Source organism: Anomaloglossus baeobatrachus, chromosome 6 (genome assembly GCF_048569485.1).
Source record: "Anomaloglossus baeobatrachus isolate aAnoBae1 chromosome 6, aAnoBae1.hap1, whole genome shotgun sequence".
NCBI lineage: Eukaryota > Metazoa > Chordata > Amphibia > Anura > Aromobatidae > Anomaloglossus > Anomaloglossus baeobatrachus.
In genome coordinates, this window is record NC_134358.1 from 250,258,944 (window position 1) to 250,272,695 (window position 13,752).

Consider the following 13,752-nt stretch of genomic DNA (forward strand, 5'->3'; position numbering starts at 1 on the left):
TGAGTCAGGACAATTGGGCTTTAGATCCAGATATATTCGACAGGATCATTTTCAGGTGGGGCAGGCCATGTATAGGTCTGTTTGCTGATTGGACAAACAGAAAAACTATGAGATTTTTCTCTCTAAACCCCGGGGACTCCCCTCCCAGGATAGATGCTCCAGGACTGCTCCAGGACTGCTCGGAGGATCTAGTCTACGCCTTTCCACCCATCTCGTTAATTCCGGTTGTCCTAAGGAAGATTCGGACGGACTGAGTAGAAGGAGTTCTCTTTACCCCCCTTTTGGCCCAGAAGGTCATTGTTCACCAGGCTTCACCTGATGTCAAGAGAGGACCCATGGGTCTTTCTGGAGATCCCAGGCTTACTATCCCAGGGTTCAGTCCAGCACCCCAACCTGAAGAGCCTTCATTTGACAGTGTGGCATTTAAGCGGCAGCTTTTAAGATCTAGGGACTTTTCAGATAGCTAATAATCATGTTAATGGGGAGTAGGAAAAAAAATCACTACTAACTTTATGGTAGGGTCTGGAGGAAGTTTTTAGACTTTTAAAGAATCAATCCATTAGAAAAACAGCAAGTACCCTGGCCGGGTATCCTGGAGTTCCTACAGAAGTGGTGAGAAATAGGGTTGAGTTTGAGTACACTCATGGTCCACATCTCTGCATTGGGGATGCTTTTTGACTGTAAGGTTGTGGTTCCCCCTGGGGGGTAAGGTTCGTAAAGGCAGAGGGTCGATCTGTATCAATACTTCCGCCCCATTTACCTCTATGGGATCTAAATCTAGTTTTGAGGGCTATCAACAGGTCCCCCTTTGAACCCCTGGAATAGTGCATGGTTAGGATTCGAACGCTCAAGACTGCACTTTTGGTAGCTCTTACATAGGCTAGAAGGATAGGGGAGCTACAGACTCTCTCAATAAACAAGCCCTTTATGGAGAGACTTTTGGATAGGATAATCCTTAGACCAGATCCAGCCTTTTTACCAAAGGTAGTTTCTAGGTTTCATTGGTCCTAGGAGATAGTGCTCCCTTCCTTTTGTGATAACCCCAGGAATGAAAAGGAGAGGGAGTTTCACACCCTAGACGTTAGGAGATGCCTGTTACGATACCTAGAAGTGACCAATGACTTCAGAAAAGCTACCACTCTTTTTGTTCTTTTTCAGGTTCCTGGTAGAGGCAAGCCAGTGTCAAAAGAGTCCCTAGCCAGATAGGGCTAGGGACTCACTCCAGGGCTCACTCTGGCATACAGAGCAGGGGATCATGATCCTCCCTTGGGCTTAAGGGATCACTCCACCAGGGCCGTTTCCACTTATTGGGCTGAAAAAGCTAACGCCTCTCTGGAGCAGATCTGTAAAGCTGTCACATGGTCTTCTCCATCTACCTTTTTTAAGCACTATAGGTTTGATCTTGGTGCTCATGATCTTTCCTTTGGGAGAAAAGTGTTACGGGCTGTGGTCCCACTCTAGGGGATTTCTTCCTGGTTGCCGTCGTGGAGAAGGGAAAAATCAATATTACTTACTAAATTTTGCAGAGCACCCTCTATTACTGTTCTTACCCACTTTTGGTGTTGGCCCTTTTGTCACTAGATTGAAGGTTTTTTCCTTTTGTCCACAGGTCTTGCAAAAAAACAAAAAATTGGAAGGTTGAACTAGATGAACCTAGGTCTTTTTTCAACCTAAGTAACTATGTAACTATATGTGAGTGGCATATATGTCAGCTATGTATATGTCAGAAGTAATGTTGTAATTTTTTAAATATGTGTACAAATATGTGTCATACTAACTAAACGGAAGTCCTCCAATGCTTTGTAAACCACTGAAGCGTATAGAGAGGTTCCACCTTTTAAAAGCTGTAGGTGTCATATCCTTTGGGGTAAGTGGACCCTCTCTCTTGGGTGCTGTCGTGGCTCTGGAAAATCTAATTACTGGTAAGTAATACTGATTTTCTTGAAAGATGCAGACTTATTACTTTACTTTTGAAGAAAAACTGCCTTCTAAAAACAGGCGGTAAGTTAATTTTGAGTCCATCTCAAAATAAAAAGTTTCAACTCTCCTATCTTTTATAATACAACCCCAGTCGGCGTCGCCTAAATGCTGATGGCACCAGCTCTGTGAGTGAATAGCTCCATGTATAAGCTGTCCTATCATGGCTAGAAGCAGCAGTATACCTCCCCGAACCATCTCAAAAGCTCCCTATGATGAACATGACCAGAGGAAGATCCACAAGAAAATGATCTGCCAAATTATTAGAGTTTCTCCCTCAAAGCACCCACCGGATTTGCCTGTGACATGAAGGTGCACGCTCAAGGGGAAAGTTCTCAACAAGATCTAGTGAGATACTTGCTGATGCTCTTATCACTAATGGGATGATGCAAGACCTCCTCAGCTCCCTCCGCTCCCTCCTATCTTTTTTAAAATCAGATTTCAAAGCGGCGATTAGTGAGTTAAAACAGGAGATCATTTCACTATGGGAACCCATGGGTCACGTAGAGAATAAGATGGCGGATTACGCTGCTTTTCACAACAACCTAATAGACTCGCAATTTGCTATTGAGAAGGAGGTGCAATAAATGGAAAAAAAATAATTGGGACTTGGAAGATAGGTCCCACTGGAATAATGTGCAGATTAAAGGAATTCCAGAGTCTATAGCCAACTCAGGCTTGGGCCCCTTTTTCCACAACCTCTTGCAACAAATATTACCTGACTGTCCAGGCCTAGAGGGCTAAATTCAGCATTGCCAAGAGACACTCTTGTGAGATTTCACTTTTTCAAAACAAAAGAGACGTTTTTATGTCTCCTGATACAAAAACCAGATCTGCCTTATTCCTTCCAGAGGACTGTCTTTCTGCAGAAACACTAGCTAGGGGGGCTTTACATGTTGCGACATCGCTACTGATATATCGTCGGGGTCACGTCGTTGGTGATGCACATCCGGTGCTGGTAGTGACATCGCAACGTGTAAATCTTAGGTGCAATGATGAACGAGCACAGAAGCTTACAATATCGCTGATCTGTGTTACGTCGTTCATTTCCATAATGTCAGTTCGACCGCAGGTACGATGTTGTTTGTCGTTCCTGCAGCTCCACACATCGCTGTGTGTAAACCCGCAGGAGTGACAAACATCTTCTTACCTGCGTCCCAACGGCAATGCGGAAGGGAGAAGGTGGGTGGAATGTTATGTCCTGCTCATCTCCGCCCCTCCATTTCTATTGGCCGGCTGATTAGTGACGTCGTGGTGACATCGCTGTGACACCGAACGCACCTCCCCCTTGAAGGAGGGATTGTTCGGCGTTCACAGCGACATCGCCGACACAGGTATGTGCGTGTAAAGCTGCCATAGCGATAATGTTCGCTACGGCAGCAATCACCACATATCGCATGTGCGACTGGGGCGGGTACTATCGTGCTGGACATCGCTAGCAATTGCTAGCGATGTCGCAACGTGTAAAGCCCGCCTAACACTCCCAACAAATGGGGGTTTCCTGTTAAATTGTGGTGAGTATTGATGGCAAGACATTTTATAGTAACTCACCAGCACAATCAGAAGATCTTCTGAAACTCTGGAACATTCTGCCTGAGTCATTCCAGTCTAGTAAAGCATCTCTGGAACTCCAAAAGAAGATAATTCCAAACTGGTCTAATGTTTAGGATGGTCATACAACAATAAAGGCTTAAAGAGAATCTGTCAGCAGGTTTTTGATACCTTATCTGAGAGCAGCATGATGTAGGCAAAGAGATCCTGAATCCAACAATGTATCACTTAGATTATTGGGTGCATCTATTCTGATACAGTCAGAATTTTTAGCTTTAGGCATGTATCAAAGTTCAGAGAGCTGCCCAGGCTCTACACAGAGACTGTACATTGACACTGAGGTGTCAAGCTGAGGAGGGGGCACGCTGGACTGCCATGAGCGTGACTTTGAAGTTCAAGCAATGATAAGTGTCCTGCTAGTTAAACAAGCATAGCAAATAAACACCGATTGGATTGTGACAAGACAGGCAGCCCTGAATTTTCTGTGTTAACCCTTGCAGCATGCTAGCTTCAGCTTACATAGCACATTCCTGCTGACAGATTCCCTTTAAAGAGCTCACTCCTTACACGTTAAGTATATAGTGCACTGTTTTTCTGCTTGCGGTTTACTAGCATATTCAGTATGCAATTCCTTAGGAATCTGTCGCCTGAAGTGCCATGGTAAAATCTGCTCAGTTTTTCCCACTTGTGTGGTTTAATTTACTTATGTCTGTTAGGGTATGTGCGCACGTTGCTTTTTACCTGCTTTTTACCTGCTTTTTTGCTGCTTTTTCTTCTGCGCTGTTTAATGCCAAAATGGATGTGTTCTTCTATTCAAGCAAAGTCTATGGGAATTTGGGTTTCTTGTTCACACTATGTTGTTCAAAATGCTGCCTTTTTGTGGCAGAACTTTGGTCAAAAACTCAGCTTTTCAAAGAAGCAACATGTCAATTGTTTTTGCCATTTGGGTTTTGCACTGCAAAGCTGAGTTTTTGACCAAAGTTCATCCACAAAAAGGCAGCATTTTGAACAACATAGTGTGAACAAGAAACCCAAATTCCCATAGACTTTGCTTGAATAGAAGAACACATCCATTTTGGCATTAAACAGCGCAGAAGAAAAAGCAGCAAAAAAGCAGGTAAAAAGCAGGTAAAAAGCAACGTGCGCACATACCCTTAGTTGTGTTTTTAAGTTTTTCCTTTTTTTTATAGTTCATCTCATAATCTATGCAAAAAAACATTGGTCACAAGAAACTATGTAGGTTCTGTGTCAGCTGGTATGCTAAGCTGGTTATATAAAGGTACTATGGGTATCAAAATTTAAATGTGATATTGCCTTTATACAAGAAACGCACCTACTGAGGCAAGACAATCAGATTGTCACACAAAGGTTTGCCAATAATAATACAGTCTAATGCATCATCAAAAAAGTCAGGGGAGGTAGATAGTGCTAAATATAATGTGCTGTTTAACCCCTTCACGACCGGCCGATTTTTCGCTTTCCGGTTTTTTTTTCGCCATTCTTTTTCTGAGAGACGTAACTTTTTTTATTTTTCAGTCAATATGGTCATGTGAGGGCTCATTTTTTGCAGAACGAGCTGTACTTTTAAATGAAACCATCAGTTTTACCATATAGTGTACTGGAAAACGGCAAAAAAATTCCAAATGCAGAAAAATTGCAAAAAAAGTGCGATAGCACTATGGTTTTTGAGATATTTTATTCACTGTGTTCACTATATGGTAAAACTGATGTGTGGGTGTGATGCCTCAGGTCAGTGCGAGTTCGTAGACACCAAACATGTATAGGTTTACTTTTATATAAGGGGTTAAAAAAAATCGGAAGTTTGTCAAAAAAAAGTGGCGCACGTTTTACGCCATATTCCGTGACCCGTAGCGTTCTCATTTTTCGGGATCTATGGCTTAGTGATGGCTTATTTTTTGCGTCTCGAGCTGACGTTTTTACCGGTACCATTTTTGCGCAGATGCTACGTTTTGATCGCCTCTTATTGCATTTTGCGCAAAAGTTGTGGCGACAAAAAAACGTCGTTTTGGAGTTTGGAATTTTTTTGCCGCTACGCCGTATACTGACCAGATTAATTTATTTTATATTTTGATAGATCGGGCGTTTCTAAACGCGGCGATACCAAAAGTGTGTATATTTTTATTTTTTTAACCCTTTAATTTTCAATGGGGCGAATGGGGGTGATTTGAACTTTTAGGTGTTTTTGTTTTTTTTAATTTTTTAAAACTTTTTTTTTAACTTTTTTTTTTTATTTTACTAGTCCCCCTAGGGCGCTATTGCGATCAGCATTCCGATCGCTCTGCAGTATCTGCTGATCACAGCTACAAGGCTGTAAACAGCAGATACGCTCTCTTTCTCTTTAGCTGTGCCGCTGGCACAGCGAAAGTGAAAGCAAGTCAGGTGTAGTACAGGACTCATCACATGACCCTGTGCTACCATGACAACTATCGGAAGTCACGTGATCGCGTCACGTGACTTCCGGTATCGGGCGGTAAGTAAAACTTTACCGCGATCGCGCTTATAATGACGCTGTCACGTATTGACAGCGCCATTTAAGGGGTTAATCGGCACGAGCAGATAACGATGCCTAGCAGGCACACATCTCAGCTGTGAAAATCAGCTGAGATGTGCGCCGATCGCGGCATGCTGCCGCCGGCAGACCGCGGGCAGTAACATTATGTCATTTAGGACGTAATTTTACTGCCCGCGGTCGTTAAGGGGTTAAAATTATGTCCTCAATTTGGGATTCACAGGGTGAGCTTTTGATACTGCTTTGTTCTATTAAAGGACTCTGTCACCAGGTTTTTGCTACCCCATCTGAAGGCAAGATGGGCTGCAGTGTGTACATCGCCCAGGCCCCAAAAACTAGTACTCTACCAGGATACAGCTAAACCCCCACTAAAGTGGAAGCGTCACAGGTGCAGGAGGAGCAAATCACACACACACACACACACACACCTAGTGGCACACTGTGTTATCTGCATGTGTGAACAGCGCTCTATGCAAGCCACTAGTGTGCAGTTTTATGATCTAGCAATCCTGTAAGTATAACAATTGATTCACGTATATATACATTCTATTTAATAATGTAACACTCAAGACATTATAAGGAGATTCATGGTATGGGAGATAGGGAAGGAGGAATTGGGTAGTAGAATAAAAATGAAATATATACAGTATGTAATGTTGTAAGTGAGGAATGTACCTGTCACAAGATGTCCTGGGGCTAGGGTGTTGTATGTGGAGTAATGGAAATTTTGATGTCCCTAACAAAAAAAGTGAAATTGTATAAGTCGCTGGTATAGGGATCAGGTAAAAACAAAAACAGGGTAGTTTAACAGATACCTATAGTAGGAAATCCTGTAAAGGAGGTAAAATAGAATAAGGGAATTGGCCCTATGGAGATAGAAATGACTAGGTAAGTGCTGTGCAAATATAGAAAAAGGCATCCAATGTGTCCCCAAAGTACAAGCATACCTATTTAATGGTACTATGAGGCACTCCCATGCATAGGATCAGGTGAGGGTGATATGGGGAAGATGTCGTTTATAATACCGTGCTGTTGCGGGACCCGGAAGTGCAGTGGGCGTGCAAGCATACACAATCTGTGTGGTGGCACTGATGTGAGGCTTGGGATCTCCCGTGTGACCCAGACGTCATTGCTGCGTCATGCATGTGTGCGCCGTGAGACTGTGTATAATAGTTTACATTGTCTCTTTGGGAACCAGCGCACATCTGCAGTTGGGAACGGGAGGCTGAATAGTACGGCGTGTGTTATATTTGCCTGCCCGTGGACCAGTGTATATGTGTAGTGGAACAATCTATGATAAAATATCAACATGGCACAGATGGCTATGGATGTACAAGTGCATCTCAAATTGAATATCAATAAATTAGAATATCATCAAAAAGTTAATTTCAGTAATTCAATACAAAAAGGGAAACACATATTATATAGAGTTATTACACACAGAACGATCTATTTCATGTGTTTATTTCTGTTAATGTTGATTTTTCCTGCTATGGAGGTAAGGCTTACTGGCCTGTAATTCCCTGGATTCTCCTTTTTCCCTTTTATGTAGATAGGAATCTCATTTGCCCTTTTACAATGTAGAGGGACCTCTTCTGTTTCCCAAGATTACATCAAGTGATGCTATTATTTCCTCAGCTATCTCTTTCAGGACTTTGGGGTGTAAATCATCTGGACCTGGGGACTTGGTTTCTTTTAACTTGGCTAAATGTTCTAATATCAATCCTTTGTTTATTGTCAACTTGGACTCCTCCTGACCATCACTTCTATCATGATTATCGTTCATGCTTCCATTAGTTTTTTTGGGAGAAGACAGATACAAAATATGAATTTAGTATCTCCACCTGCTGTTCCACCTTGTTGACTGTTTCACCTTCACTTTTCTTTTGCTTTTAACATACCCCCAAGCCTTTTGCAAGCTTCAATTCGTGCTCGGCCTTTGTTCCTTTGATGCTTGTCTGCATACTGTCATATATTCCTTATTATAGATCCTGGAGCAGGGTAACCTAATAGAGCCTGGTGCAGATTGCCCTAACAAAGCCTGGTGCACAACACCCTAATAGAAGCTGGTGCAAAGTGCCCTAACAGTGCCTGGTGCACAGTACCCTAATACAGCCTGGTGCCGGATGCCTTAATAGAGCCTAGGGCACGATGACCTAACAGAGCCAGGTACACAGTACCCTAATTGAGCCTGGTGCACGGTACCCTAACAAAATCTGGTGCAGGGTGCCCTAACATAGTCTGGCACATAGTGCCGTAATAGATCCTGGAACTTGGTGCATAGTACCTGTGGCGCCCCTGAATATCTCACTTTTTACATTTTTTTAGTAGTTTTCTTTTTTTTTACGTTTTTTTTACGGTTTCTTCACCTTCTTGAGATCATGAACTTTTACCGCACATCGTTCTGGCTGTGTGGTCTAACTGCTTCACATTCCTTGGTCCTCATGAAGATTGATGGCCATGATTAGGTGTGGGTTCTATACCCTCTCACTGCGGTGTGAATTCTAATATGGTCTGGGACACAATAAACACATATATATGTATGGTTATACATTTTTTATTCATCGATGACGCATTTATGTTTTATGTTAATTGTTTTTTATTTTTTTGACTTACATTGGTCATTTTATTAACAAAAAGACTGTTGCTGTTGATACAATTCATTGTCTTTTGTTTTTTCACCGGACCACGTCACTCCTTGCAGGGATTGAAGTTTTTTCCCGCCGATTTTTTTCTTTTTGAGGGCGGTTCTTTGATGTTCCACTGGGTATATACTGTCTGTATGCATGTGACTCTGCAGATTTGATGTATCTTGTGCTTGCTGGTCCTGAGGAAGGGGGCTGAGACCCCTGAAACGCGTAGACCTATGCCGAAATAAAGTGTACATTGATCAAGCTTACATCTGGGATCTCTGGCGCGGTTATTAAAAACCCATCTCCGCTATCTCTCTCTGTTATCTGCCAATCGGGTTACTGCTGCCGTTGATCTACATATGCGATTACAGGAGTTGTGCCTTTCACAACTCTAATAGGTGAGTAGGATTACTCTTCACTATACCCCCTGTTTATCAGGGTAAGACCCTATGCGCTTTTTTTCCACAGGTTTCTTGCTTATGATTTACCATTGAATCTGGAATACCGGTTCACTGTTTCCTGTGGTATAGCAGCAGAGGGTCCTTCCTCCGTTCCAGAAATGGAATATTTCAACAACCGGATATCGAACAGAGAAAAACTGATCTTACAAACAGTAGGTGCACCTAATGTTCATTATCCTGACTTGGACCTCGTTTTGCCGAATGTTTATTCGGATGAGGACACTAAGACTATGAAGAGTATGTTTCTGCGGTTAGAGGATTTACTAAAGGAGGAATTACGTTTTGGGCTTGATGCCCGTTTTCTCACGATCTATATGGAAGAAAAACTGTGCCCGAGGGGCTTGAGAATTAAGCAGGACCCTTTTCCTTTGGATGCTGTCTTTACATTAGAATGGAATGACAATTTATGGAAATGTATGCCGGGCATGTTACAATGCCTATTCAAGAAAAGGAATACTATTGCGAGTGAAGTTACGGCTCGTATTAATGAACTGTACATAGAATTGACTAAATATGATTTGCACCCGGAGTTTAAAATACTCAATTCTGATATCAATACCAAACTAACTCAGATTGAGCAAGACTCTATCTATAGAAAATCAAGGAAGTTGCAACGTGATAGACTAGATATGATTCCTAATAGCAATAAGGGTCCTGATATGTCAGAGGGGCCTAGAAGAACTGTCGGTCGGAGACCCAGTTCCACTAACAATTCCAGAAATTTTGTGAACAGTAGATTCCATAGAAAGAAATCAGATTCACTTCCTAAAAGGGCTACTGTTGATCCCTCCAGAGAGGGCCCATTATTACCTCTGCCATCTGAGATAGCACGAGAACCCCCTCCCCAAAACCTGGTTACCACTATAGTTCCTGATGAGGTGTTCTCAGGAAATGTTGCTATTACTGAGAGCACTGTGGCTACACCTCCCCCTATTAGTTTGGCTACTGATTCCTCTAGATCTGCTGTTAAACCCAGGGATTTTGAGGACACTAAGAGACAACTAGAGTCACTCAGGGTCCAAATAGAGAAAATTCGAAAGAATAGAGAATTTATTTCTGAGCCTGTGTCTGTGGATTCCCCTCCTCCAGGCGATGTATCATCTGACAAAGCCTTTATTGATCTTTTAGACCTATCTACACATGAGGACTATATTCCTTTACCTTTCTCACAGGAGTCTGTAATGATTTCTACCTCTACTATTCCAGGAGAAGGTGTGCCTGATCGTTCAAGGGAGGCTACTATTATAGTGGATAATACCTCCAAGAATGACTCTTGTGTGCCTTTTTTACCCAGGGCCAGGGGCACACAGCCCAGCATTGCTTGTTTTCTCACGCCAAGGGGGGAAAAAAGAAAAAATCCTATAGAGGAGCCAGGGCTGGTACCAGGATCCAGCAAAAAAGAAAGGAAAAATTTACAATAAAAGATAACATGATGGGCATTTTCAACCTCTCCAGTTATACCTTGTCTAATATAGAAGTCAGTGTACTTAGAAAAGGGTTGTCCTTTTGTCCCACCAAGTCCGCCAATGATTTTGATTTATATCTTGATTTTCAAAGATTCATTAGGAAATTGACACTGACTCGTCATTTCCAAATCAATAAATACAGTCCCCATGATGAAAACACGGTGCATGACAGTTTCCAGCACACTGATCTGAGATTAAAATCAGCTTTTTATCCTCTCCAGAGTAAGGGACACCATATTAAGACTTTCAATGATCTTGTATTGGAGGATTTCAAGGAATTGCAGAATAAGAATTCTCCCTCTGGAATTAACCTTACCAGAGAAGAAAGATGCGCTGTAATGGCACTGAAAAATAACACTTCTCTTATTATTAAAAATGCTGACAAGGGAGGAGGAATTGTAATACAGGACAGAGGTGCATACATCAAAGAGGCTCTAAGGAATCTGTCCAACCCCCTCCATTACGAGGTTACTGATACAACTACTTACAATCAGTCTGTCCTAGATCACCGTGCCCTAATAATTGCCACATATTTCAAAGAAAAGATCGACCAAACCAGACAAGTCTTTTCTGCTGAACCACCACAACCCCTTCATATAACAGACCACTGCTCCTCCCCCATAAACTTCCTCCCCACCATCACCGAAGGAGAGCTTGCACATCTTCTCTCAAAAGCACACCTCACCACATGCGCACTTGACCCCATCCCATCCCACCTCCTCCCCAACCTCACCACTATCCTTATTCCAGCCTTATCCCATCTCTTCAACCTATCTCTAACAACTGGTACCTTCCCTTCTGCCTTTAAGCATGCAACAGTCACACCTATCCTAAAGAAACCTTCCCTCGACCCAACCTCTACTACCAGCTATCGACCCATATCGCTACTCCCACTTGCCTCAAAACTCCTGGAACAGCACGTCCATGCTGAACTTTCCTCCCACCTCTCCTCTAACTCTCTCTTTGACAACCTACAGTCCGGCTTCCGTCCACATCATTCCACTGAAACTGCCCTGACTAAAATCACAAATGACTTACTTACCGCCAAAGCTAACAACCACTTCTCTGTACTCCTACTTCTAGACCTATCCTCAGCCTTTGACACTGTTGACCACTCCCTGCTACTACAGATCCTCTCTTCCCTTGGTGTCAGAGATCTCGCCCTCTCTTGGATCTCTTCATACCTCTCCAACCGCACTTTTAGTGTCTCCCATTCCCACACAACCTCTTCATCCCGTTCTCTCTCTGTTGGTGTCCCTCAAGGCTCTGTCCTGGGACCCTTACTTTTTTCTATCTATACATTTGGCCTGGGACAACTCATAAAGTCCCATGGCTTTCAGTACCACCTATATGCCGATGACACTCAGATCTACCTCTCTGGTCCAGATGTCACATCTCTGCTCTCCAGAATCCCAGAGTGCCTATCTGCTATATCTTCCTTCTTTTCCTCTCGCTTTCTAAAGCTTAACGTGGCCAAAACTGAACTGATCATCTTTCCTCCATCTCCCCTACACTCTCCACCTGACCTATCCATTACAATTAATAACATCACGCTCTCCCCAGCACCCAAAGTTCGGTGCCTCGGAGTGACCTTTGACTCTGCCCTGTCCTTCATACCGCACATCCAATCCCTCACCACCTCCTGCCGTTTTCAACTCAAAATTATCTCCAGAATCCGCCCTTTCCTCAATCCCCAATCTACAAAAATGCTAGTGCATGCCCTCATAATCTCCCGCATCGACTACTGCAACATCCTCCTCTGTGGTCTCCCTGCTAACACACTCGCCCCTCTCCAGTCCATCCTTAACTCTGCTGCCCGAATGATCCACCTCTCTCCTCAATACCACCCCGCTTCTCCTCTCTGCAAGACCCTCCACTGGCTCCCAATCGTCTATCGTATCCAATTCAAACTACTAACCCTGACCTACAAAGCTATCCATAATCTGTCTCCTCCATATATCTCTGAACTAATCTCTCGCTACACTCCAAAACGTAACCTCCGGTCCTCCCAAGATCTCCTTCTCTCCTCCTCTCTCATTCGCTCCTCATGCAACCGACTCCAAGACTTCTCCCGAGCATCCCCAGTCTCCTGGAACTCACTGCCTCAACACATCAGACTATCTACTACACTTGCAAACTTCAAACGGACTCTGAAAACTCATCTGTTCAGAAATGCCTATAATCTACAATGACGCCACTGCCCCAACATCGTGCGGAGCTGCCGCCCCACCACCGTGCGGAGCTGCCGCCCCACCACCGTGCGGAGCTGCCGCCCCACCACCGTGCGGAGCTGCCGCCCCACCACCGTGCGGAGCTGCCGCCCCACCTACACCCCACCTACTGTCTCCTCCCCAAAATCCTTTAGGATGTAAGCCCGCAAGGGCAGGGCCCTCTTCCCTCTGTACCAGTCTGTCTATTGTAACTTGTATATGTATTCTGTATGTAACCCCCTCATGTACAGCACCATGGAATCAATGGTGCTCTATAAATAAACAATAATAATAATAATAATAATAATAATACAGAGGGCTATTGCTCAGGGGGTTCTAAATAAACACGAGAGCAAATTCCTGGAAGTAAAGAATCCGAGGGTAGCGTTCTATTACCATCTACCCAAAATACATAAATGCCTCCATAATCCCCCAGGCAGACCCATCATATCTGGGATTGGGTCTCTGACTGAGAATCTGGCTGCATACGTGGATCAGATCATGAGACCACATGTTATTAATCTCAGGAGTTACCTGAGGGATTCCACACATCTGATTAATACTTTTAAAGATGTGAGTTGGATGGACTCATACTGTTTTGTCACACTTGATATTGCCGCTCTTTATACTAACATCCGACATGAATTGGGGCTGGAATGCTTCAGACAGTTCCTAGAAGTTGATGAAAGATTGCCTATTCCGCAAAAAAAGTTTTTGCTGGAGGGTATGAGGTTTATTCTGATGAATAACTTTTTTACCTTTCAAGATATATTGTACCATCAACGCTGTGACACAGCGATGGGCTCGAGGGCTGCACCTATTTTCGCTAATTTATTCATGGGTCTTTTTGAGTTGTCACATATCTATTCCTCCGATCTTTTTAGACATGTCATCGTGTACAAAAGGTACATAGATGACCTGTTC